The sequence below is a fragment of the Pristis pectinata genome, chromosome 27 (genome assembly GCF_009764475.1).
Source record: "Pristis pectinata isolate sPriPec2 chromosome 27, sPriPec2.1.pri, whole genome shotgun sequence".
NCBI classification, from domain to species: domain Eukaryota; kingdom Metazoa; phylum Chordata; class Chondrichthyes; order Rhinopristiformes; family Pristidae; genus Pristis; species Pristis pectinata.
This window is the reverse complement of record NC_067431.1, coordinates 18,767,203-18,792,769: the sequence shown is the minus strand read 5'-3', so window position 1 is coordinate 18,792,769 and position 25,567 is coordinate 18,767,203. Positions and strand designations below refer to the sequence as shown.

General features: G+C 40.8%; 1 long non-coding RNA gene across 1 annotated transcript in view; it reads left to right on the top strand.

The window, feature by feature from the left end:
- Positions 1 to 25,266, top strand: part of LOC127583790 (uncharacterized) — a 46,679-nt gene extending 21,413 nt beyond the window's left edge. Inside the window, exon 4 of the long non-coding RNA XR_007958298.1 lies at positions 24,468 to 25,266. This is a non-coding gene — a long non-coding RNA (uncharacterized LOC127583790). The remainder of the gene's footprint in view (positions 1 to 24,467) is intronic.
- Positions 25,267 to 25,567: the final 301 nt, after the last annotated feature.

Below are 25,567 nucleotides of genomic sequence, written 5' to 3'. Positions count from 1 at the left end.
AGGCGCTGATGCAAAAAAGAAGTCCTTTTATACAGGACCATGGAGGACCACCTGATGTCTCAAGGGGCTTTTCACAAATTAAGTACTCTTGATGTGCAGTGACTGCTGTAGTCTAAGAAATACAGCAGCTATTTTGTGGAGTTGGTTATTTCTCTGGCATTGCTTCTTACTTTTGCTGAGCTATGACTCACCATGTGCTATCTCTTGCTATCAGTTCATGATACTGTCAATGAAATTAGATTTCAAAGTGAGAGATAGGTGAGAATAAGTTAATACATTCACTGCCATCTTTTCCACACCAGTTCTTTATTTTATGACAGGAATGTCGCATTATCTAGCAAAATTAGGGATAAGGGAAGAAAGATAAGAGAGATATGGATAAGGGTGAAGGATATGGATAAACAACATGGGTGAGGCAGGAAATGAGTCAAGAGGGAAGCAATAAATTGTCTAGGTGGAATTTGCATGTTCTTTTCATGACTGCATGGGCTTCTTCCAGGTGCTCCGGTGTCCTCCCATATTCCAAAGATGTGGTAGTAGGTCAATATGCTACTTTAAATGACCCTTCTAGTTCATGGCAAAATAAATCAAAGGAGAGCTGGTGGGTTTATGTGAGAGAGAGTAAGTTGCAGGTGTACAGTAAAATAAGGAGAGGGGGCCTCTGACTAATTATATTGCTCCTCTGGAAGCCAGTATGGACCTGATGGGCTGAATGGTTTCCTTCTGTGTAGAATAAGAAAAAGATAAAACAAGATAAGATAATTGGGGACATGAATCCAAAAAAAAAACAAAATAAAAAGACAGCAATTAAGGAAACAGTGATAAATTCTCAGGAACAGATTGTTTCCATCTCAAAGGTTTTACAGGAAATTGGTGAGGACATCACAGATGCATCATACACAAACTTTCCAAATTATTTTGCTTTGAGACCTTCATCCTTTGATTGGAAAGTGGACATGTCAGAGCATTGTTTAAGGGAGGCGACAGATGGAAACTGAGGAATTCTACACCAGTTAACTAACATCTGTTGTTGGAAAATTATAATAGAGTGACACCTTCATCAGACCAGAGAGAAAGCAAGAATAGATTTGAAAAGGCAGTTCATACCTAGTGAACCTGATTGAATTTTTTGAAAAGGTGACTAAAGAAGTAGAATTGATATTCTATTGAATGTCAATATATGTTATTTAGATGATTTTCTAGAAGGCACTCAATAAAGTCCACACACAAGAATGTTATCTAAAGGTGAAGCTCATAGAATTGCAGGCAAGTTATTGACTTGGTCAGGAAATTGGCTTAGTGGCAGAAGACATAGAGAAGGGATAATGGACAAGTACACAATTTGGCAGCATGTGACTAGGTGCTGCACAAACTGTGTTGGAGTTACAACTATTCACTGCCCTGATAAGTCACTTAATGATGGAATAGGAAGTCGTGCATCCAAACTTGCTGATAGCATATGTACAGGCAGCTTAGCTGAAAGCATGTATCTACAAGGAGATATTAATAGATTAAACAAAAGAGCAAAACAGCAGCCCACAGATTTTAGAGCAAGAAAATGTGAAATCAACTTTGGCTCTAGAAAGAATAGAACATAATCTTTCCTATTGACAGAATAGAACGGAGTCCTTTCTGTTGCCCAAAGATATTAAGACACATGGGGCAAAGGCAGACATAATTCACAGATAAACTGTGGTCTCACTGAATAGATTCAAGGGGCTAAGTGGCTGGAGTTATGTGTCTATTCTTTCCAGGGACCATGATAAGGGTAAGGATAGAGGTGGAATTTACAGATTCGTTTTATTGACAATGGGAATTCATTGAAGCCTGCCGGGAGTTGTTTGTAACTGCTCAGTTCATCTGGTAACAAAGTAGGACAGACAGGAAATCTGTTATTGAACCGATTTCTATCCCACTGAAGTCAACATATAGGCAGGCATGTTATTTTCTAGGAAGAGAAGAAACAGGAACTGGAGAAGGCCAGCACCATCATTCAACACAATCATGACTGTTCCAATCTTGGCTTCAATGCCACTTCCCCACTCCCTTCTTTCACTCCTTGAGTACATTCAATGATTCCACTTCCATGGTTCCCTGAGCTACACATTTCCAAAGATCCATGGCCTCTGAGAAAAGAAATTCCTCCTAACCCTACTAAAAGAAACATCTTCTCAGCGTCCACCCTGTCAACCTCCTCAGAACTTTGTATGTTTCAAACCTCTCATTTTTCTAAACTTTCATGAGTATAGGCTCAACTTGCTTGACTTTCTTCATACATCAATCCTTTTATCCCAGGAATCAACCAAGTGAATCTTCTGCACTGCCCCCAATGCAAGCACATCCTTCCTTAAATATGGAGACTGAAGTGGTAGGCAGTACTCCAGGTGTGGTCTTACTAGTGTCCAGTAAAGTTGCATCAAGACTTCCCTACCTTTTGTTCCATGTCTCATGCTATAAAGGACAATATTCCATTAGTCTTCCTAATTACATGCATACTAATATTTTATGTTTCATGTACTAAGACACTCAGATCCCCCTTGTACCACAATATTTTGTAGTCCATTTAAATAATAATTTGCTTTGTCATTCCTCCTTCCCAAATGGATACCCTCTCAGTTCTCCACATTATACTCTATCTTCTAACTTCTTACCCACTCATTTAACTTATCTATGTCCCCTTGAAGCCTATTTTGACCCCCTCAACTCTTACCAATCTTTTGTCTCACCAGTGTCTTTGGCTACAGTACTCTTGATCCCTTCATCTAAGTTATTAATATAGATTATGAATTATTGAGGCCCCAGCAATATCCCTTTAGTTACTGATTGCCAATCCAAAAATGAACCATTTATTCAGACTCTCTGTTTTCTCCTACAATATGAGGTAGGTAAGGAGGTTGAGTATGGCTCCAGTACTGCAGCCCTATTCATCATAAAAGACAGCAATGTAAACAGATTTATAGACTGAGACCTCTGGGCAAATGATGTTCTAATGCTAGTGGTAATTTACTTAAAAAATATAAAACTACAAATAACATATGGGTGTAAACTAAACCTGAAGAACAAGTCGAGCACCAATTTGCATTTGTATAATGCCTTTAATGTGTTCAAATATCCCTAGGCACTTCTTTTGAGAGTTATCAATCAAAATTTGACGCCAAGTCACAGAAGAGTGTATTGGAACAGGTGTTGGTAAATTTAGCAAGTAGGCAAGTCTTAAAAAGTGTCAAAGGAGGAGAGAGGTAGTGATGTGGAGAGACACAGGGAAGGAAGTCCTGAGCCTTGGACTAGGCAGCTGGAGGCATGACTACTGATGGTGAACCAATAGAAAACAGGGTATTTGGTGTGTTGTACAGCTAGTGGATGCCATAGGGATGGGGAGAAGCACAGAGCTTGCACGCAAATTCCAGCTGGTGGTCACCTCTTCAACGTAAGAACTGTAAGCAAAAATTAATTCACTTCTTTATGGGAGCCCCAGGCCTTACACCTATTGTCCAATATTTCACGAAGATACAACCAGATAGTGTCTTTTCTAGCAGCACATTTAGATTGTTGCTGGGTGGATCTATTCCCTATAGCCTCCCTGCACTAGAAACTCCGTAGGAATACAGACAGGATATCTGCTAACCATCAATGCCATTATGAAGCCTAGATATAGTGTGGGCCTTCTGCTTTAACAGCTTTAATGTAGTTGTCCAGACACTGGAGTTATCATTTTGGTACAAGACAATGTTGGATTGTTTCAAATTTAACAATTTCAAAATAAATAATGCATGTTTATTGATAAACAATCCTTAGCAACAAAAGTCTATTAACAATGCTAATGAGAGATTTGCTGATAGGACGATTAAGGATAAGTTCAAGAGACATGTACATGATTGACCAACATCTTTTTGCTGTAGAGATTTTACTTGGATACATAGTTAGGTACAATTGAAATAAGTCATTACCTAATAAGTTACATTTGGGCTAGAAATTATACCTTTGTTGTATGCATTAAACTCCCAACATAATAATGTATGTACATTGGATACTGGTTCTGAAAGTAGTTAATGGAAGCAAATTTTAGAACTGAAATTCAGCACACAGAATTTACCACCTCATGTGTTTGGTACACTAAACAAAAGACAAATTTCTGCTCCAGCACTTTCCCTGAATCTGCATCAGTCTGAGGAACATTGCAACCTCATTGATCACATGTCCTGCAAGTAATGGCAGTTCAACTCCATTAGAAATACCAAGTCCAGCTGACCTATAACTGCCTTGTCCAATGCTCTCACATTGGTTACTTGACAGGTCTACATATCAAGAAATGATTGAAAGCACTGGATACAGTAAAGGCTATGAGGTTAAACAACATCCCAGGTATAGCATGGCATCAAGACAGCCTGTTAAAACTGCTCAATGGGCATCAAAGGGAAAACACTCCAATGGTTGGAGTCATTCCCTGCACAAAGGAAGATGGCTGTGGTTGTCAAGTGTCAATCATCCCAGTCTCAGGACGTCACTGCAGGAGCTCCATAGGGCAGTGTCCCAGACCCAACCATCTTCAGCTGCTTCATCAGTTACCTTTCTTGCATTATAATGTCAAAAATGGCAATGTTCACGATGTTCACTGATGAATGCACATTGTTTCACAACTCCTCACCAAATGAAGCAGTCCAGACTTGGATGCAACAAGAACCAGACAACAATCAGGCATGGACTGACAAGTGGCAAAAGTGCCTGACAATGACCATCTCCAACAGGAGTCGGTCTAACCATCTACTCTTGACATTCAATGATATTACCATAACTGAGTTCCCCACCATCAATAACTTAGGGTTACTATTGAACAGAAATTCAATTAGACAAGTCACATAAATACGATGGTTTCAAAAGCAGGTCAGAGGCTGGATAACCCTTCAGAATTCCAAGGTCTTTGCACAATTTACTGGGTACAGCTCAGAAGGACAGAATAGACCCTTCTTGTCTGGATGAGTGCAGGGCCAACAACTCTCAGGAAGCTCAACATCATCCAGAACAAAGCAGTCCATTTGAGTGGCACCCATTAATTACTGTAGACATTCATTTGCTCCACCTTCAATGCACAACGCCTTCAGTGTGTATCATCTACAAAATGCACTGCAGGTATTTGCATAAACTACTCTGATAGCACCTGCCTATCCTGTGATCTCCGAAAGAACAGGTGCAGAAGACCCTTGGAATACCACCACCTGCAGGTCTCCTCCAAGTTGGGAACAATCCTGACTTGGAAATATATCACCAATCCTTCCTCATCATTGGGTCTAAATCCTGGAACACCCTGCCCAGGAGCACTTTCACCAAAGGGACTGCAATGGTTCAATAAGGCAGCTCACCACCAATTTTTCAACAGTAATTATGGATAGGCAATAAATGTTGGCCATGCCAAAGCCCATATCCTGAAAATGAATATAAAGCATGTCAATCCTTGCCAACACCCATCTTCCCACATTATCCTAAAGCAAACTACTTTTCTAATTGGATGACTCATCACTTTCAGTCAAGCACCTTTGACTTCTCTATTCCCAATAACCTTAAAAGTAATGAGCCAGCAACACAGTGACCCTACGTCAGTCTTATTTTAATTAATTAAATGGTTTTGCTTGCTATATTGGATGCTGATACTGTCATTATTTTGCAAAAGATTGTTGCTGTTGCGTTACAAGCCAGAACATTTCAAGGTATATTTGACACACTGTTTTAAATTGAAAGATGCAATAGACAAAGTAACAGTGCTCGGCTACAGACACCCAACTGAGCATAATATGACAAGTAGATTTGCAGTGTTCTTCACAGGTACAAAAAAAATGGCCTGGCTCTTGCTTGTCAAAGTGGTAGGCAACATCTAGAATTATCAGATCCAAAATTCACAAAGCAGGGAGTGTCATCAGATTCCAAAGAAAGTAACACAAGTCAAATGTCAGAGCCTCCAGCAATTTCACAGAACCCGTGTAATCTTCAGTATGTGGTTACTTGCTATTGGTGGTTTATTCTTGGTCCTTCTACAAGCACATAGCCATTAATAGATCTAACAGCTAACTGACAGTCAAACATTTCACACCACTTCAGATCAAACCTGTTGGTAGTCATACACAGCCTAGTTTGATACTCTTGGTTCCAACCCTGCAGGTTTATGAACCATCCATATACAAAGAGTCAATTTTGGTTTGATCGTACTTGACAGGTATTTGCACTGTTCTACAAATGAAAGAGAAAAGGAAAGAGTTTGTATTTACTTGGCACCATTTGTGACCTCATTAGGTGCCAGTGGTTTACTACCAATGAAGTGTAGTCACATTTGCAATGTAGCAATTGTACAGAGCAGTATTCCCTCAAGCAGCGATTTGACAATAATCAATAATAGGCTCTTTTTTCAATCCTGACATTTGAGTGATGAATATTGGCCATGGCCACTGATCTCTCATTGGTGGCCTGAAATCTTCTGGGCCAACCTTGGTTTAACATCTCCAAAGAAAAGCATCGCCAACAATGCAGTGCACCCTCAGTACATTAATGTAGCTTCAGACTAGATTATGGCTCCAAGAGCTGAAGTAGGGCTCAAATCTACAACCTTTCAATTCAAAGGCAAGAGTAAAAGTAAATGTTTGTAGGCATCAGTACCATTCTGTTCTTTAATTTCCATACATACTCAGTGTCCAGATGAAGTCCTGGTCACGCATCACCCAGGTAGATCATCAAGCTTTGTTTTCAGGATTTGTAGTTCTCATTTTCCTGTCTAGATCCCTTCATGGTCTCACACCCTCCCTGTGCCCATTGCCTCCACCAATTCTGGCCAAATTTTCATCACTGCACTGGGGCCAAGGCTTCAGTTGCCTATGCCCTAAGTCCCGGCATTCCATCCCCAAACGTCTCCTTTGAGATGATTCACAAACATAACTCTTCTAGCAAGAATCTATTTACCTGCCTTAATATTTCTTGTGTGCCTTGGTCAAATTTTGTTCAATAAATTAAAATAAATTGGTTTATTATTGTCACATGTACCAAGGTACAGAGAAAAACTTTATTTTGCATGTCATCTATACAGATCATTTCACTACAACAGTGCATTGAGGTAGTACAAGGGAAAAACAATAACAGAATGCAGAATAAAGTGTTACAGTTACAGAGAAAGTGCAGTGCAGGCAGACAATAAGGTGCAAGGCCATAATGAGGTAGATTGTGAGTTCAAAGGTCCATCTTATCGTACTAGGGGATCATTCATTAGTCTTATAACAGTGGGATAGAAGCTGTCCTTGAGCCTGGTGGTACGTGCTTTCAGGCATTTCTATCTTCTGCTCGAAGAGAGGGGAAAGAAGAGAGAATGTCTGGAGTTGTTGTAAACAGGAGTGTGTGCACCACCCCCCTTTCTGAAGTCAATGACCAGCTCTTTTGTCTTGCAAACATTGAGGGAAAGGTTATGGTCATGACACCATACCACTAGGCTCTCTTTCTCTTTCCTGTACTCCGACTCATCTTTATTTGAGATTCGGCCCACTACGGTGGTGTCATCTGTAAACATGTAGATGGAGTTAGAGCAGAATCTGGCCATGCAGTCGTAAGTGTATAGGGAGCAAAGTAGGGGGCTGAGGATGAAGCCTTGCGGGGCACCAGTGTTGAGAATAATTGTGGTGGACGTGTTGCTGCCTATCCTTACTGATTGCAGTCTGTTGGTCGGGAAGTCAAAGATCCAGTTGCAAAGGGAGGTGTTGAGTCCCAGGTCTAGGAGTTTGGAGATGAATTTGCTTGGAATTTGAAACATCACCTTGTGATTTTTGAATACATGGAAGACACTATATAGATGTCATTGAATAAAACTTCCTCTGACTCGGTGACCTGACGTTGGAGGACGGCTGCTTTGCCTTTTGTCTAATTATATAGTGACCTCTGCTGGAAAGTGCTAAGTCCTTGAATATTAGATGAGGATGGGATCTTGCTTGTCCTTTGATCCCTAATCCTTAGTCCGCAATGCTCACTGGCCAGCCCCAAGAGTTGAGAATGACATGCCTGATAAAGGAGCAGGGGGTAGATTAGGAGGAAATGGGCTGCGGTAGGATGGTGGTGCTAGGAAGCTAAAGGACCAATGGGCACAGTACCCAGTCTCCGCATTTAGAACTGTTGTGGAGAAAACCGAGAGAAGTTTTAAGAAGCAAACAATGCTGTATGCCTGAAACAAGTGAGAGAGAATGTTGCAGGCACTTGGGATTTGATAACTAGAATTCATGGCCCTGCTAACAGAAAGCTAGAATGTGTGAAGACTTTTTTTTAATTCACGTCACATACCATTTACTGAATTAAACAAACAAGGAGGGGGCACTTCAGGATAAATGGTTCAACAAGTCTGTCCAAAGACAAAAAAAAATCTGGCACAAATGATTTTATCGGCATTTGCCTGGAGCCAATTTAAAAGCAGAAAACTGCTAATTGAACAGTCTTGTAGACGTGGCTCAGTTAAACAGTCATGCGTTCACCTGCCAAACAGAAATCCTTATAGCAGGTTAAACGTGGAGCAGGCAGCTGACTGGATGCATGAAGAAATATTTCTCTCTCTCCCTCTCTCTCTAGTAGCAGCCATTTTGAGACTCCAAAGAAATCTGTGCACAGAATAAAATGTCCGCCGTTGTCCTACAACCTTACAATTTCTGAGGAATCAGCATTTTTTTTTTCATAGCTGAGGGCTCAGAAGCATCTTACATAGATGGTACTATTACACAAAATTGAAGTTAACACATTCATTGCTTTACCCAATATAGTGACTTGGTCAGACCACACTTGGGGCATCATATACAATTCTATTCTCCACATACCACAAGAGAGAGGAGAAGAAGTGCTAGAGAAGTGCAAATAAATAGTTGCAATGATGACCCTAGAACTAAGAATTTACAGCCTTCAAAAAATAACAACATGCTGGGCCACTTTTTTTTTGGAAAACAATGCTGAGGGATGACTTGATGGAAGTCTTTAACATGATGGGTGGGTTTAGCAAGGTGGACAGATAGAGGATATGATAGAGCCCAAAACAAGAGCAATAAATATTAAAGAAACATTAATTAATCCAATAAAGAACACAATAAAAGAGACCTCACCCAAAGAGCAGTAAGAATGCATTACCTTCTGCAAGCATTGGTTTAATTGAATACCACAGATGCATTCAAGATGAAGCTGGTAAACAGGAAATGCTGTTATAGGACAAGATGAAGGAAGGCAATGAGATGCTTAGAGTAAAAAATAGTGACCAGAAAAATTAGGCTGAATGGACTCACTCTGTGCAGTACATTCTATACAAATCTATATAATTAGCGTTGGTTCATATAAGCAGATCCTTAAATTGAGAATGAAAGGTCATCAGATCATAGCTGGCTTTTGAGACTTGCTGCTGATATAAATTCATTATAATCTTGGGTGATTAGTGATTTGAGACCCAGTGATAGTAAAGTGTTCTTATTTTCCACAGAGTTTTGTACCTAGAACCTCATCCCTGGTCAGCAGCAATAAACCCCACTATATAGTAGCATCACCGCATTAAACTCTGCTCAGAAACTCATAGCAATTGCAATGCAATGATTTTCAGAGATGGAGTACAACTCATTTATACTTTGGGTCTAACACCACCAATTGTGTATGAATTTCTAGCCATTGGAATTCGTTTACCAACTCAGAAACATACAGCCAATATACAGACTGGAACACAACAGGGATGATCTTAATCCCAACTCCCAATCAATGGTGCCTAATTTACACCTGTCTGTTTCACCTCCTCCCACAACCCTACCTTTGGACCACCCACTTTTCCTCATGTTGCTTATTTCCTCCTTCCCCCAATTGCCTGCCCTTCCTGACCCCTCATCTTCCACCCAATTTCCACTCCCAAACCTGAATGCCCTTATTCCTGAAAGCTCGTCATGCCCAAATAATATTCCCATACCTATCAGTCCTCCTTTCTCCCAACTGTTACCTCCCCATCCTTCATTGAATTTTTGTACACTTCCTAACCATTATGATCTGATATCCAATCGTGCTTCACCAGCAGATCTGAGCAGTTCAACAGCTTTCTGGAAATGAGACTCAAGTACTGAAAGACACCAGCCTTCTCCATTCAGGAGTGGGGATTGTACCCTGGGGACTCTCACATGCCCATTAATGTAACAGATCATTGTATTGCATTTCAAGTAAAACAACTTGCTTTATATCACTCTTTATGGAATATACAGCACAATTCTACACCATTCTATAAATTCCATCAGTGACATCCAATGTATGTTATACAATCTAGCTTGCATTATATGAAAAGTCTTCGACCTGAAATGTTAACTCTGCTTCTTTCTCCACAGATGTGGATCACCTGCTGAGTACCTCCAGCATTTCTGTCTTTATTTCAGATTTCCAGCTTCCGCAGTATTCTGTTTTTGCTGTCACCGCTCCAGGTTGCGTTATCCTCTGCATGACACAAACTTGCCTGCTTTATCCCATAACTAACGGAATCCAGCCTTCACATTCCTGTGTGTAACAGAACCCAGCCTATATTATCCTATACCTAGTGCAGTCCAGATTACATTAAGCTGTGCACTTCAGTGTATGTGTTATCCTGTATGCCAATTATTGTCAGTTCTAAATGTCCCAGGGGTATTTTTAAAAAAAATTTAATTCATTAAATGATTGCAAAAGTTACGTTTTCAAAGGGTTATTTTCAGCTGGCTTAAAGAGGGCGTCCATAATCAGCCAGATTTGCTGGCTGTGACCTTGATTTCAAAGGGAACCATTGGCATTCAGCCATTCGAACAAAAGTAAATCCTGGGGGTCTGTATCTGTCACCCTGCTCTGTCACTGGACTCCACATGGAACCCGTTCTTGCTGGGTTCCCCAGCTTTACTCTGGGGAATCTCCACACAGATCTGTGCCAGTCACACCTGGCATAGCATGCAAAACATTATTGATTTCAATGAGGATCTTCAGCCTGCGGATTAGGAGGCAAAGTGTTTTTCAAGTGTTTTTAATGAACATTATTTATTTTAATGACTAATTTCAATGTTAATAGCTTTGAACTATCTCTGAATGTCAGGCATATAAAAACTGTGCAATTCAATGGTAGCTTTGACAGCAGGTGAAGCTACACCCTCAGCTTTGCCTTTTGCCTCAGCCTATCAGGGGCATTCCAGCCCCTCTGCACGACTCTGCTCAAGGCCTAGCCACTGTCTGGATCTCCCTATTGGAATCCAGGGCATGAGATCAGCTTCCGCATCAGGCCCAGATAACTGAGCTTGTAGGAAAGGCAAGTGATAATTCCAGGTTGCAGGCTAGCATTTAATGGGTCATGATCTGGCCCACTAAAACCCCCCCAGCAGATTGCTTCTGGTAAATTCCAATTGGAAAATAGGACATCATACAAACGGAATCTGGCCAGACAAAGCATGTTGGTTTAATGAACACTGTGTATTTTATCTTGCATGTAAATGTACAACTTCATTTTCTAGATGAGGCCATGTGGTACTAGCTAGTGCCATAGGTCATCAGAACCAGGGTTAGTGTTTGTCATTCCTCTGCTGTTCTAGTTGGGTAAGGGCATGACAGGCACAGACCTGTCATGAACTAATTGCACTGTGGAACCAGAGTGGCGAGAATGTAGACCTCATTGCTACCTGCAGCTGTTGGGGTGAATAACCTTGGTGTCTTTCAGGGAAATCCAGATAAGATGAGCAAGAGTCAGGATTCAGTTGGGCCATAGTTCTGTGCTGTAAACTGAATATAATTTTCAGCACCATCTAATTTCAAGGCTCTGGATTTACTTCTCCATCTCTCTGCCTTTCAATTTCTCTATTGGATGCTCCTTAAAACCTCTCCCTTTGACCAAGGCTTTGGTCACTCTTTATCTTATTACCTCCTTTTGGCCCCACATCAGGTTTTGCCTGGTAGTCCTGTGGACCTACTCACTATGCAACATAAACATCGCTGTTAGCATGCAATCAGTATCCAGGATTTCATCCTCACAATGTGATCAGTGCTGACAATTCCACACATTATTTGATCTCTGTGCTGGATAGAAAGTCTGGACTCCTTGCCATGTTTTTAATCCAGCTCCAACCAGGTTAAATCCCAGGAATGGTGAGAGCAGGGCGAGGGTGGGATCATGCCTTTCAAAGCCAAATAAACTCAATCATGAGTGACAACCTTGAGCACACAGCAAACAGGAACTGCCTTTCACGAGGATCCTTGATTAATGCTTAACTTGGTTTCATGGTACAGTACCTCTGCAAGGCCGAGTCAGACGAGTCACAAAGGTTTTATGTTCTGGCCTTTAAATACCTTTTCGATTTAATAAGAATGCTTTATAATGCTTAAGAATGCTTTGCCTTGTACATGTTAGTATTTTCTGTATAATCCCTGATCACACAGCCAGGTTGGTGACATCTGTTTCATCATATACACTGAGAATTTGCTGTCTTGTAAACTCCATGTAGTGCACCACTTCACCAATTTTGAACAAAAGATCTCTTCTATTCCTAATCTATTATATCTTCTTCTGTGGGGCTTCATGCATAACTCCTGAAACTCTGGGTATTCCAACATGGGGTGGGTCCAAACAGAGGGAACAATGTTGAAAATGAGTCAGCTCACTTTGCTCCCCTCAACTCTTTATACTGACTATCTTCTCTCAGATGAAGGGTCTCAATTCAAAACTTCGACTGTCCATTTCCCTCCACAGATAATGCCTGATCCGCTGAGTTCCTCCAGCAGTTTGTTTTTTGCTCCAGATTCCAGCATCTGCAGTCTCAATCTCCAGCCCACTTTGAACCCTACTATAAACCACTGGCCATCAAGAACTCTGCTGGCTGTATCTGGCAGTTCTATTCTTTCATTGCTCTGTGCTCATCACCTTATACTGGCACATGTTTCAGCAACTTGTGGATTTTAAAAGTTCCATTGTTTTACAAATTATTTCACCATGGGTTGATGGAGGTAACAGTGCCTTCCTTGTCATTGTTCCCTCTCTGGCCCAAAAAACTTCAAAAAAGTTTGCATTCTTCCAATTCCCAACACTTCACCAGTATAGCTGAGCCTTCAATCACCTTGCCCCCACGCCCCCCCCCCCCACTCCGAAACTTTGGAACTTCACTTCTGCCACTCCTTCCTCAAACCACTCCTACAATCTCTTCTACTTTAAGACATTATTTAAAACCTATCTCTGTCACCTGACCTATTGGGATGGGAAAGGGCAGATTTTTAGCTGGTGGCCCAGCTAACTACAATGCCCAGGTCAACTTGTTCCAGACTTCCTTACTGCACATCTGACCTCCTGTTCAACTCCACAGCTGAACGGAGTAATAAGCCCAGAAAGGAGGAGTGCAAACATCTTGAGCCAAGGGGCCAGGAGCACTGCACATCCAGCTCCACAGATTTACTCAAGGGCAGCACAGTAGCACAGGTAGTAGAACTGTTGCCTCAGTGCTCCAGCGACTGGGGTTCAGTCCTGACCTCCAGTGCTGTATGTACACAGTCTCCCAGTGGAAAACCTCTGAGTGATCTAATTTCCTATAGGCGTGGGTATGTAGGTTAATTGGCCACTGTAAATTGCTCCAGTGTGTAGGCAAGTGGTAGAATATGGAGGGAAATGGTGGGAATGTGGGGAGAATGAAATAGGGTTAATGCAGGATTACTGATGATGGGCACTTGATGGTTGGCATGAACTTCATGGGCCAAACAACATATTTTCGTGCTCTAGGACTCTATGATGGCTGGCATATTTAGCAATGACATTTGACTGAGGTTGTGATCCTGGATTGAAAAGCTTAGTGCAGGTAAATATTATTTTATTTAATTTTAATGTTTTTAATTAACATTAAGGTAAATTTATTCCTTTACAGGTAATTTTTTGTCAAATTATTTAAATTTTTCTTTAACCATTCTTAAAAGCTGTTCATATGCCTTTGACAGCAATTAACCTCACCATTCCGACTTCCCGAGAAATGTGCTGCCTTCTCAAATTGGTTCACAGGATGTGAGCGTTACTGGCAATGCTGGTATCATCCTTAGTAGCCTCTACTCTGAGGAAGCATCGAAAGTTAATTACATCAGTGGGCCCAGAGTTACACTGCAGGACCTTAGTGAATCAGATGGCTTTCATGACAATCCAGTAGTTTCAAGATTACTATTATTTTGACAAGTTTTTTTGCAATTCTAAATTAATTTAAGTACTAGAATTTAAATTCCACACATGCTATGGTGAGATTTGAATGTGCTTCTGAATCGATAGTTCTGAACTTTGTTTGCTGGACCAGTCACCACCATTATGTTACTATACCCGTTACTATTGTAGGAATGCAATTAATTCTGGCTTTGGGTTGGACCGAGAATTTAGTGAGTATTGGATCTAGTTCCAAAGTATATTGAGAGATATTAAAACACTACTCCTTTGAGACTTGATCTCATATGGTTATAGCAGGAGATATTGCCGTGGTTAAGATTCAGCAACAAAACTGAGGTGTATATTATGTCACTGTCTCATTCCCCTACCTTGCCTGGTTACTAATTGAAGAATGAATTGGAGCATCTGATAATCTCCCTTTAGATTCACTTGGATTACAGCCCTTTTGGGCATCCCTTCCAAATTACCCTCCTCTCTCTGTGCAAAGGGATGGTTGCTCAACATCCAATCCAAAACTAGAGAGGAAGGGGTGATAATTCTCTACAACGTCCCCGAGACTCCAACAATCGACAGGGCTGTGGTAACTAACAGAGAACGATCAGAGCTCAATAGACAAGATTGTTTTCCTTAAATAATTTCTGTTACTTATCATAAAAATATAATGAATGGGAAAACTGGCTGTATGACTGAAAGTCAGAGTTCATCCAAATGAACAATGTTTACTTTGCTTAGTTTCCGATAGACAGATGAAGACAGGATTGTCTGGCATGCATAATATGGGTAACCAATGACTGAGCAATGTCCATCAAAAGTTAGGAACTTAGGCAATACATGCCCTGAAATTCAATTGCATCATGTTTTTTTTTCCAGGTTTATGCAATCAAAGTTTGAGTGTTTTCTATTTCTGGGTCATTTTGTGTAACTCCAGAAATTCCATCATGCATTTCCAGGCAGGAAATACCCTTGGAAATTTAATGAGATTTCCTTCCGGGGCACATGGGATGATATCATTCCTTGTGCAATGCCCACTGTTCCAGGGGAACTTGAACCACAAGTGTGACCATTTTGGGCACTCCTTGGATCATTTACATGGCACCAGAATGGGACCCCACCAGATGTCCCCTTCTTATCCTTAATCCCTAGGGCACTCTCACCCACACTGCGTCAATCACCCCCACCAGATCCCCAACCCCTCCCTGTAAGGCACAGGCTATGACCACTTGATAATCCATCCCTGAAACATGAACTGCTGAGACTGCTGAAGGAGGCCTCAGTTTCTCACCCTACATCATCTTTGGCTCAATCCCTCTCCTCCCGAATCCCTGACCATCACAGCAAAGGCCCCTGATATCTACACCCACCAGTACCCCTCTGATTATTGCAACACTGAACTCAAATAAGAAATTTGGCATGTCCCCTTTGACCCTCACCAATTTTCATCGATGCAGCATAGAAAACATCCAATCTGGAAGCATCACAGCTTGGTATGGCAACTGCTCTGCCCAAGACCACAAGAAACTGCAGAAAGTTGTGGACACAGCTCAGCACATCACGGCAATCCGCCTCCCCACCATAGACTCTGTCTATACTTTTCACTACCTTGGCATAATCAAAGACCCCATCCACCCTGGACACTCTCTCTTCGCAGTAGCTGCATAAATTGTACACTTAGAACAAGTGACCAAGGATGGTGAGAACTACAATGCACAGAACATCACACAACAAATACAATGCAATGTAACACAAACATCCAAGAATGCAAAGACTTAGCATAAGACCTGGTACCACCACCACAGCCTTTAGCAAGTTGCAACTTATTATACGTTCAAGCTACCTAAAGCAGGTTAAGAGTTGTTTCAGCTTCATACCTGTATTTAGCAGTTAGCATGGAATTAGATGATAAGCATTGCGTACAAAGTAACTAATACCAGCTCTCCATGGTTATTACCAATTAATACCCATGGAAGTGAACACAAGGGTAAGTGAATATGTGGATATTTTGATTTATGTCTCAGAATTCAAATCCAACAACCCCAGCTGGCATTTGGTTAGGGCCTTTACCATTGTGGTGGATCTCAGGAGCAATTATCAAAAGACTTTACACAGACATTATGACAACTAGCCAAAAACTTGATTGAAGGGGTGGGTTTTAGAAATGTCTTACAGGAGGAGAGAGTGGTAAAGGGCATTGGACAGGGAAGTACAAAATTGCTGCAGAAAAAAAATAATCAGAGACATGCAAGAAACCAGCATTGGGATGAAATTCTCATCTGTCTCCTCATTTAAAGATCTATTACCTAATGAGTTGGTGGTTCATTTCAAATTGGCATAGGTCATCCCAATCTCATCCATTGTTGACTGGATTTCCATTTTTCACTGTGAGGACAAAATGCATAGGGGAAATGAAAAGAAAATCTCTCTCTGACTCTAGAGGAAATTATTCCAGGAGTGGATACGAGGCACATTGTCAGAGCAGAGAAACAATGGATTTTATTCTACATCTGACTTGGTTAGATCTGATCTGAGAATGCACGCTTTTGCAATTTTTCATATTCCAGAAATAAAAATCATGATGCAATAATGATAACTATCTACATAAAACACTTTGTGCAATAATTAAATATCAGAAGTATGGTCTGGCATGGAACACTGAGCACTGCCGTGTTGAGTCACACACTCCTGCTCTATTTCCTGCTGTGTACCCAGTTACACCTTCCAAGGTGCCCTTTTGGGGTCCATAGTTCACTTTGCTGAAAGATACAGCGCGAGGAAGACATTTGGCCCTCACACCTGTAATGCCTTCATGAGTGCATTGAACATACAGTATATATGTCAGTAGACGTTCATGTACAAAGCAGCATACTTAAAATTATTTCCACGTTGAGCCTTTAAGCTGGCAGACTGAATGTTTGTAAAAGTATTCCAATGTTGAGAAGTAGGCAGAGAGCACATATGACTCCACTATCAAACAAGATCACAGTTCATATATGAACACATACAGATAGAAAGTCCACACAAAAAGGTACATTACAGAGCTCCTCTAATGCAACTAACATGTCACTATATATAGTTAATGAACTACTATAAATCTAGTTTAGTAATTGGTTTTGAGAGTCCTTCTGATCTTACAGGTTCTGACGCTGAATCTACTTTTGAACTATTCAATTATGGATCTGAACTCAAAGCCTCTGTTTGTCAGATATGTTTGCATTTGTTATTTCACATCCCAAAGTATCCACTGGGTCCAATTCAGAAAGAATTTCATGGTTGAGTTGTTCATTATCTAGATTTGATTCATGTTTAGTATTTACAAGATCAATATATTTTGATCTGTATGAACACTTTGGATTTTGACAAAATTTCAGCCAGAAAAGTCTGGACTCCTCAAAGCACTACTGTGATTCATACCTCTTATTTCTTTGAGCTTGACTTGTTATGTAGGCTGAGGACATGAACATGCTTGCTGTGTTTGAAAGTTCAGTGATTCTGATCAGTGTCATAGTGATGCCTTTGACTCAAGTGTTTGACTCTGGAAGCCAACTTAGTTGAGCAAAGTGAAGCGTGTTCTCAAACACCCTTCATAAAGAGTTCTGCAGCTGTACACCCTGTGGTATTGGCCTGTACTTCAGCAAGAAATTGGCTGTAATGTTTTGTTCTGAAGTTTGAATATCCCCAGAGCATTTGTTTCTTGAGAGCTTCTTTAATTATTCTGGCCAACCTTTGGGCAGCTCTGTTTGAAGCCAAATGGCATAAGGAGTGAGAGCAAGCTTGATACCATTCTGTTTTGTAAAGTTTGCCACTAGGATATTCAACGTTGTGGGCCATTGTCAGAAATGCACCAGGACATACACATACAGTATGTTCAGTAGCAGTACATAAACCCATGCATTTAAATTCAATCCACTTTGTGTGATGATGAATCAACACCAGGAAACTCACATTGCCTTTTGCACAAAGGTCTACATGTATTTTCTGAAAAAAATTCTAATGGGCCATAAACATGCAGGGGAGATTTTATGGGTCCTTCCTATAATTTTGGCAAAAACTGTGTTTGCTCACCAGTGGTTCAAGGTTACTGTCCAGAAGAGGTTGACAAGCAAAAGATCATGCAGTTGCTCTCATATTGACTATTCCTGTGTGTTCAGTATAGAGTTCAGACAAAGTGTTCTCTCAGAGTAGTAGGTGTACCACTCTCTGACCCCACTTGATCCATCTCTGCTCACTTGGCATCATTGTGATGAATGTAGAACGGTTTCAGTTCCTGCAACTTGGTAAAACTCTGCCCATACATTCAATACCTGTGCAGAGGCCATTTTGAACACTGGCTCTCTCTGTGTACACTCTCCATCAGGAAAACTGTTTTTACACTCACAAACCTTTCTTCTTCAATCTCCCAGGTAACTTCACCTTAAAAAAACATGTCCATTTACTCATATAGAGGATGAATGGTTCTTGAGCTTAGTCAGAGATGCCTATATTGCCCCACTCCTATTCAAAACTGATGTATTTGTGGTAAGTCAATGTCATTGTCCCCTGCCACTGTGGATTTCTGGACAATGTGTTCTCATTGGTATATGTTGGAGGCCTCAAACAATGAAATTCCATGCAAGTGATCATAGGAAAAAGCCAGGAGAAATCAATTTTGGTGCTGCAAAATCACATGAAGATCATCAGGCAAAGGTCATTAATATTCTTCAACAATTTGTAACAAAATTATCATCCTCAGCACTAGTGTGAATATCTTCTTTGAGCAGTATGTTCTTGGCATCACTAGGTCTGCTTCTGGAAAATAAGGTGGACTGGTGGACCATGTGTCAATGGGAGAAACAGAGCTTCAAAGTCAGAAGAGGTCAAAGTTCAACGGAATGAACAGACATTTGGCCAGTGTGAAATGGAAGCAAAGATTGAGAGGAAAATCCGTAATGGAACAATAGTTAAGATTTGAGGAGGAGAATTTCAGGAGCAGGTTAGGTATTTCCCACAGGAGGGGAGGGAGGATTCTAGGGCTCCTTGGATGATGAGGAAGATAGGGAATATGAGAATCAAGAGAAGTTACATGATACATGTCAGGTGAATTCTTCCAGCAAGAACCAGCGTTTTAACAATGTTGACAGAGAAACTGAGGAAAATAAGACTGGCAAAGAAAGAATATGAGAACAGAACGGCAGTAACCCACAAATCTTCAAACAGCACATACATTGTAAGTAGGTAGTAAGAACCAGGGCTGGGATCTATTAGGGACAAAGGAGATGATTATAAGAGTCATAAAGTCATAGTGATAGAGAGATACAGCATGGAAACATGTTCTTCAGCCCACCGAGTCCGCACTGACCATCAACCTCCCGTTTACATGCTTAGAGATGCAGTTCAAAGCTACAGTACTTTGTATCATTGTTTACTGAAGAAGATGTTGACAAAATATTGGTAGAAGAGGAGATAGCAGAGGTAAACAGATGAGGTGAAAATTGACCTGCATAAAAGGAAAATGTATGGAACAAAAAAGCAAACTGCTAGAGGAACTCAGCGGCCAGGCTGCAGTGGGAAATGGACAGTTCGCATTTCAGGTCGATACCCTTCATCTGGAAGATGTATGTGGCCGTTGGAGATCAATCATCCCAAACCTAGGATATCATTGCAGGACATCCTCAGGGCAGCACCCTAGTCCCGACCATCTTTAGTTGCTTCATCAATGACCTTCCTGTCATCATAGTCCGAAGTGGGTTTGTTCATTGAAAATTGCATTACGTTCAATTCCACTTGCAATTTCTCAGCAAATAAAGTAATCTATGCCTGGATACTTAAAGATCTAAACAATATCCAGATAAGGAGTGATAAGTGGCAGGTAAAGTCTGCACCACAGGAGTGCCAGACAATGACCATTAGTGAGAAGAGAGTCTGACTGAGTATCCTGATTTTCAATGAGTCCCTCACCATCAAATCCTCGGGTCAGAAACTCAAGTGGACCAGCCACTTAAATATTATGGCTACCAGATTAGATTAGAGGCTGGATATCCCATGGTGAGTGACTGGTAGACTGAAAGTCTGTGAAATTGGTACATTGTCGAGAGGTAAGTACACCATATGATTCTGCTGTCCAAAAGGATCACAATACAAACATGCGCATAGATACGGAGAACATAGAACATACATAATTAAAAATACATTACAGTACCTATATTATCTCCTTGAATATGCCAAGTTTTTTTGAGAATTTAAAAAATGCATCAATATATAACTGGAAACTTGTGCAGACAAGCAAGCACAGGGATGAAGGATGTTCAGGGCTTGGTGTGTGAGATAACCTCAGGTTAGTGGAGAATATAATGAGGAAGGCTAACCAGAAGACAACCTAGAGGTAACTAAGGCAGAGGAGCTGAGGCAGGTGCAGAGTTCAGCAATGTTACAGAGGCAGAAGTATGCAACTTTAGTGATGAGGTTTAAAACTCAACTCAGGATCAAGAATAACACCAACATTGTGAACAGTCTGGTTCTCTTTCAGATAGGTGCAAGGAAGAAAGATGAAATCAATAGATAGTGAAAAAAGTGTGATTTCACTCTTCCTGGTATTTTGTTAGAAAAAGTTTCTTTTCACCCAGTACTTGATGTTGAAAATAAAAAGGGACAGTGGGAGGCTCAAAAGAAGTTCTGATGAGGTAAAACTGGATAGCCAGGATAGTAAGGAGAGCCTCAAGTCCACCCAACTACCCATTCTTCTACATTGCATGAGAGAGTAGGTGGGGCTTCAGTTTAATTTTACAGTGCTGGCATTGAACATGTTATGCAGATCTCATGCTCCAGTCTCCACTGTGGGGCTTGAACCCATGATCTTCTGATTCACAAGTGACAGCTCTGCCCATTGAGCCATGACCAACACTTTGAAGATGAAGGCATGATGCCCCACCTCTCCTCAGGAGAAATAAGGGCAGCAACACATGCTCAGTTGGTGCTACACTTGAAAAAATAGGTGATTTCCCCATTATCACTCCACTGTTTGCGATACCTTTCTGTGTTTAAAATTTGCACTAGAGAGCAGAAAGGCAAAAAGGCAGCATAGGCAACCTGTGGTTTGAGCAAGTGATGGTAGTGTCAGGATTAGATAAAGACAGAAATTTCATTAGGTTAAATTAAAAGCATTGAACCCTGGTATTACTGAATAGAATGAAAGAGTGTGAGCGGGGAGTGAGGGAAGTGGATCAGGGCACATTGGTGGGAATGAAATGGATTCAGATGAAATTTTCAATGGAATTTCAGTCACTTGATAGAGCTGAGGCTGGGGAGAACTCCAAAAACAAATGGCCAATGTATAAAGGCACTGGTGCGATAGTAGGGATAGAAAAATCACCAAGAGTGAGAGACGGTGTGGTCAAGCAAAGGGGAAACTGTGGACACAGGCTGATTAGCAAGATATCTATTTACAATTTTACAGCAATTTAACAGATAGGAATGGAAATAATGCATGATGTAATGTCCACCGTAGGTCCTGAACAGATGAAACTATCAATCAAAAATTATTTTGGATCGTGGAGTTGCTGAGGATTTGAGGCTTTTCCTTTACTACAATGAAATAACATTCTTGCCTTGTATCTTAGCAGCTCCTCTGGTGACCATAGCTCTTTGAGTGAACCAGCTTAAACTGAGTCTATGGAGCCAAGAGACAGTGATCACATGCAGTCGTACTCAAGGTGATCAGATGACCGATAAATGAATGGACAACCCTACTATCAACAATATTTGGAGTACTGTGTGCAGTTCTGGTCACCACATTACAGGAAGGATGTGGAGGCATTGTAGACGATACAGAAGAGGTTCACCAGGATGTTGCCTGGATGAGAGAGTATTAGCTATAAGGAGAGGTTGGACAAATATAGATTGTTTTCTCTGGAGTGTCAGAGGCTTAGGGGCGACCAGATAGAAGTATATAAAATTATGAAAGGCATAGTTAGGGTAGATAGGTCAGAGTCTTTTTCCCAGGGTGAAAATGTCAAATACTCGAAGGCATAGCTTTAAGTTGAGAGGAGGAAGATTTGAAGGAGATTTACAAGGCCAGTTTTTTTTTCCACAAAGAAAGTGGTTGGAACCTGGAACGTGCTGCCAGGGGAGGTGATAGAAGCAGATACAATAGCAATTTTTAAGAGACATTTAGACAGGAACATGAAGAGGTAGGAAATGAAGGCATATAGACCATGTGCAGGCAACTATACTGTTTAAATTGGATTCATTGTCGGCACAGACATAACAGGCCAAAAGTCCTGTGCTGTACTGTTTTATGTTCTAATTCAGAAGATGGGATATCAGTCAGGCTTCCCACTCCAGATAGTTAGGCAGGAAATTCCTCTCCAGCCAACTCATCCAACAATCCTCTAACCCACTTCCTTGCTGGAAGGTGTATATAATGATGGGAGAACTACGGTAAATGGAATGAATTAAGAGAAAAAATTGCATTTCATTTTGTCAGGATCTCCCAAATTGCCTCACAACCAACAACATTTCTCTGAAGTGCAGTCTCTGTTGCAATGTAGGAAATAATATAGGTCAATTTGCACAAAGCAAGATCCAAAACACAGTAATGTGATAATGGATGGATCACTTGGCTTTGGTGATGTTCAATTACATGCAAATATTGACCAGCATATGGGCGTTAACTCCCATACTCTTCAAATGGCGACGTGGAATCTTTTGTCCACCTAAGACTGATATAATTTCTGATTCAAAGTATGCGATCGGACAGTGACAAATTCCCTCAGTAGCTCGAGAAAGTCGGTGTAGATTTTGGAGGCTCTCAAGCCTCTAAATCCCTGACCTATGGATTCCAAGTCAAGGATCCTATCAACTGAAACGGGAGATTACTTACATCTGCTTCCTGTCCCTTTCTGGAGCCATGCCAGCAGAATGTTTTAATGTTCTTCAGCATGACCAAAGGTTACAGCCAAAGTAATCTGGAGCATGCAGACATACCTCAGTATGCTTAAAGCTAGAAGCACATAAAGCCCCAGAGAAATCATGCTGAGGGGAAACGAGAGGCTGTTAAGCAATAAATGTGGTCATCAGTGGTTCAATAACATGGGTCTCAAGGCTTGAAGGGCCAAGCATCATACTCCCCTGCACCATGTACTGGGCCCTGCTGGGAAGAGGGGAGACACACAGCTGTTGGATAATGTCAGGATTTGGATGGGTTTGTGCTCAGAAGTTTGCTATTCTGGTGGCACTCATAGGTCTAGATTCTTGCATACAAGGAAGGTGAATGAGCAGAAAACTGCAGTAGCACATTAATAAGGGTCAGTGTCTTTGTGGCAGGAAGGCCAAAGTAAAAGGAAGTGCACCCAAGAAATAAAAATCAGTAAGATCAAAAATCTAAACTTAAGGCTTGGACAAAAAAAAACATGCCTGGCCAACTGTTTCAGTTTATAATGCACTCCAACCTCTTGATTAGGTTCCAGCCTTTAATTAATTCCAAGGTATCTTATTCCACAAATGGACACCATTCCCCATGGTCCCCCTTAACCACTCAATTATATTCCAGTTTGTAACTCATTCCAGAGTATGCTTTACTCTACATTTAAGCCAACTATCTAGCCTCTCGCAGTCATGGACCTCTGAATTTATATATTTTTTCTGAAGCAGTGTTACTGTTATGTCAGTAAAGACACCAGAAAGATCCAACAATCAACAATGATATGAAAGACTACAAAAACAACATTGGCCCTATTTATCATTGGTTGAGGATAAATTGTTGCCCAAGACACAGAGAATTCACTCCTTTACTTCAAATTATGCAATGGGTATCTTTAACAATCAACTCTGAGCTTTGGGGCTTTTGACATCTACCCCTGAAGCACTCAGTTTAATGTCTCATCTGAAAGCAAGCCCCTCCAATAGTACAGTGCAACCAAAGTGCTGCAGTGGGAGTGTCAACCTATAAGATTAAATAAAGAGCAACATTTATACAACACCTTTCATGACCAAAGGAAATCCAGAAGTGTTTTCCTGTCAACAAATTACTTTTGAAAGTTACTCTATTGTAATGTAAGAAAAAAGCAGACATTTTGCACATAGCAAGGTCCCAGAAGTAGATAACCTGATCCACGTGAATAGCTTCAGCTGCAATGAATAGCTTAGTCCTTTATGGAATACTACCTTTACTGATTTTTATTATGTCAGCTGAGTGATAAATATTTCCCCGGGCAACTGGGTAGAACACCACCGCACACTAGCGCCATGGGATCTTCTACTATTATTTGCTGAATACTTTGCATTTCATTGACTTAAATATAAAATAAGTGCTACATAGATATAACTCTTTCTTTTACAGGGAATCAGAACATCAAGGATGTCAATTGGGTAAAAATTGGCTCATCTGGTTCACGTATTTGGAGGCCATGCCTGAAGAGAGCTTCCAGAGTACTGGCTAAAACGTTGCCGAGAAATTTTTGGAGCTCCATTTCCTTGTATTTCACTCATTGCCTTCTCCTTCTCTTTAACCCCATGGAAGTCTGGTTGGCCCCACTCCACAACACAACAAAATCAGCAGCACATTTTGCAAGGAATTATAAGCAAGCATCCACATCCTCCAAGACTCTGAATGAAAACATATCCCTAGCACTACTAACACTAGTGAGTTTATGTGGAACTGAATTGTACTCAGGCTGAAAGTGGTACAAGAGATGAATATTTAATTCATGAATGCATAAAAGTCCTATTACCTCACAACATTAACATACATTTGTTTGAAAGCCACACCACTGGAATTTATCAATTTTACACAAAAAGCACCAAGAATATCTGTGATCCACATAATTGTAACATTTATTAATGTTGTACAAAATGCAATAATAATCCTTCAAAGCAGCATACAATCAATCAGAACAAGCAAAAGGGAGCAATTTTGTGCAATGAATTTCAAATTCGGAGTAAAATTGTAAAAGTAAAAATCAAATTCTGCACAGATGTTTTATATCATTTGCACAAGACATTCCTTTTCTCTCTCTCTCTTTCACTTGCATACTAATACATACAACTTCCCACACTGATACATACTCACAGGCACATTTTCACACAGATACATACAAATACCTTTACAAATGACATGCAGACTCGCACACAAAAACACACTCACATAAACACAAAGAGGTGCGCACGCACGCGCACACACACACACACACACACACACACACACACACACACACACACACACACACACACACACACACACGCAGGAAAATGATACCCGTTGGGAAAGGAGATAGATAAGGGGAGAATAAGGGGGGGGGGGGGGAAGCCAATTAAGAGTGTGTGTATAATTCAGACAGTGAAGAAATAGAAGAGAAAGTGTAAGGTAGTTGGAAAATGGGAAGTGAGAATAACGTAAGTTGGGTATCAAGGGGTTAAACATTGCATTTTCTTAGAAAATAT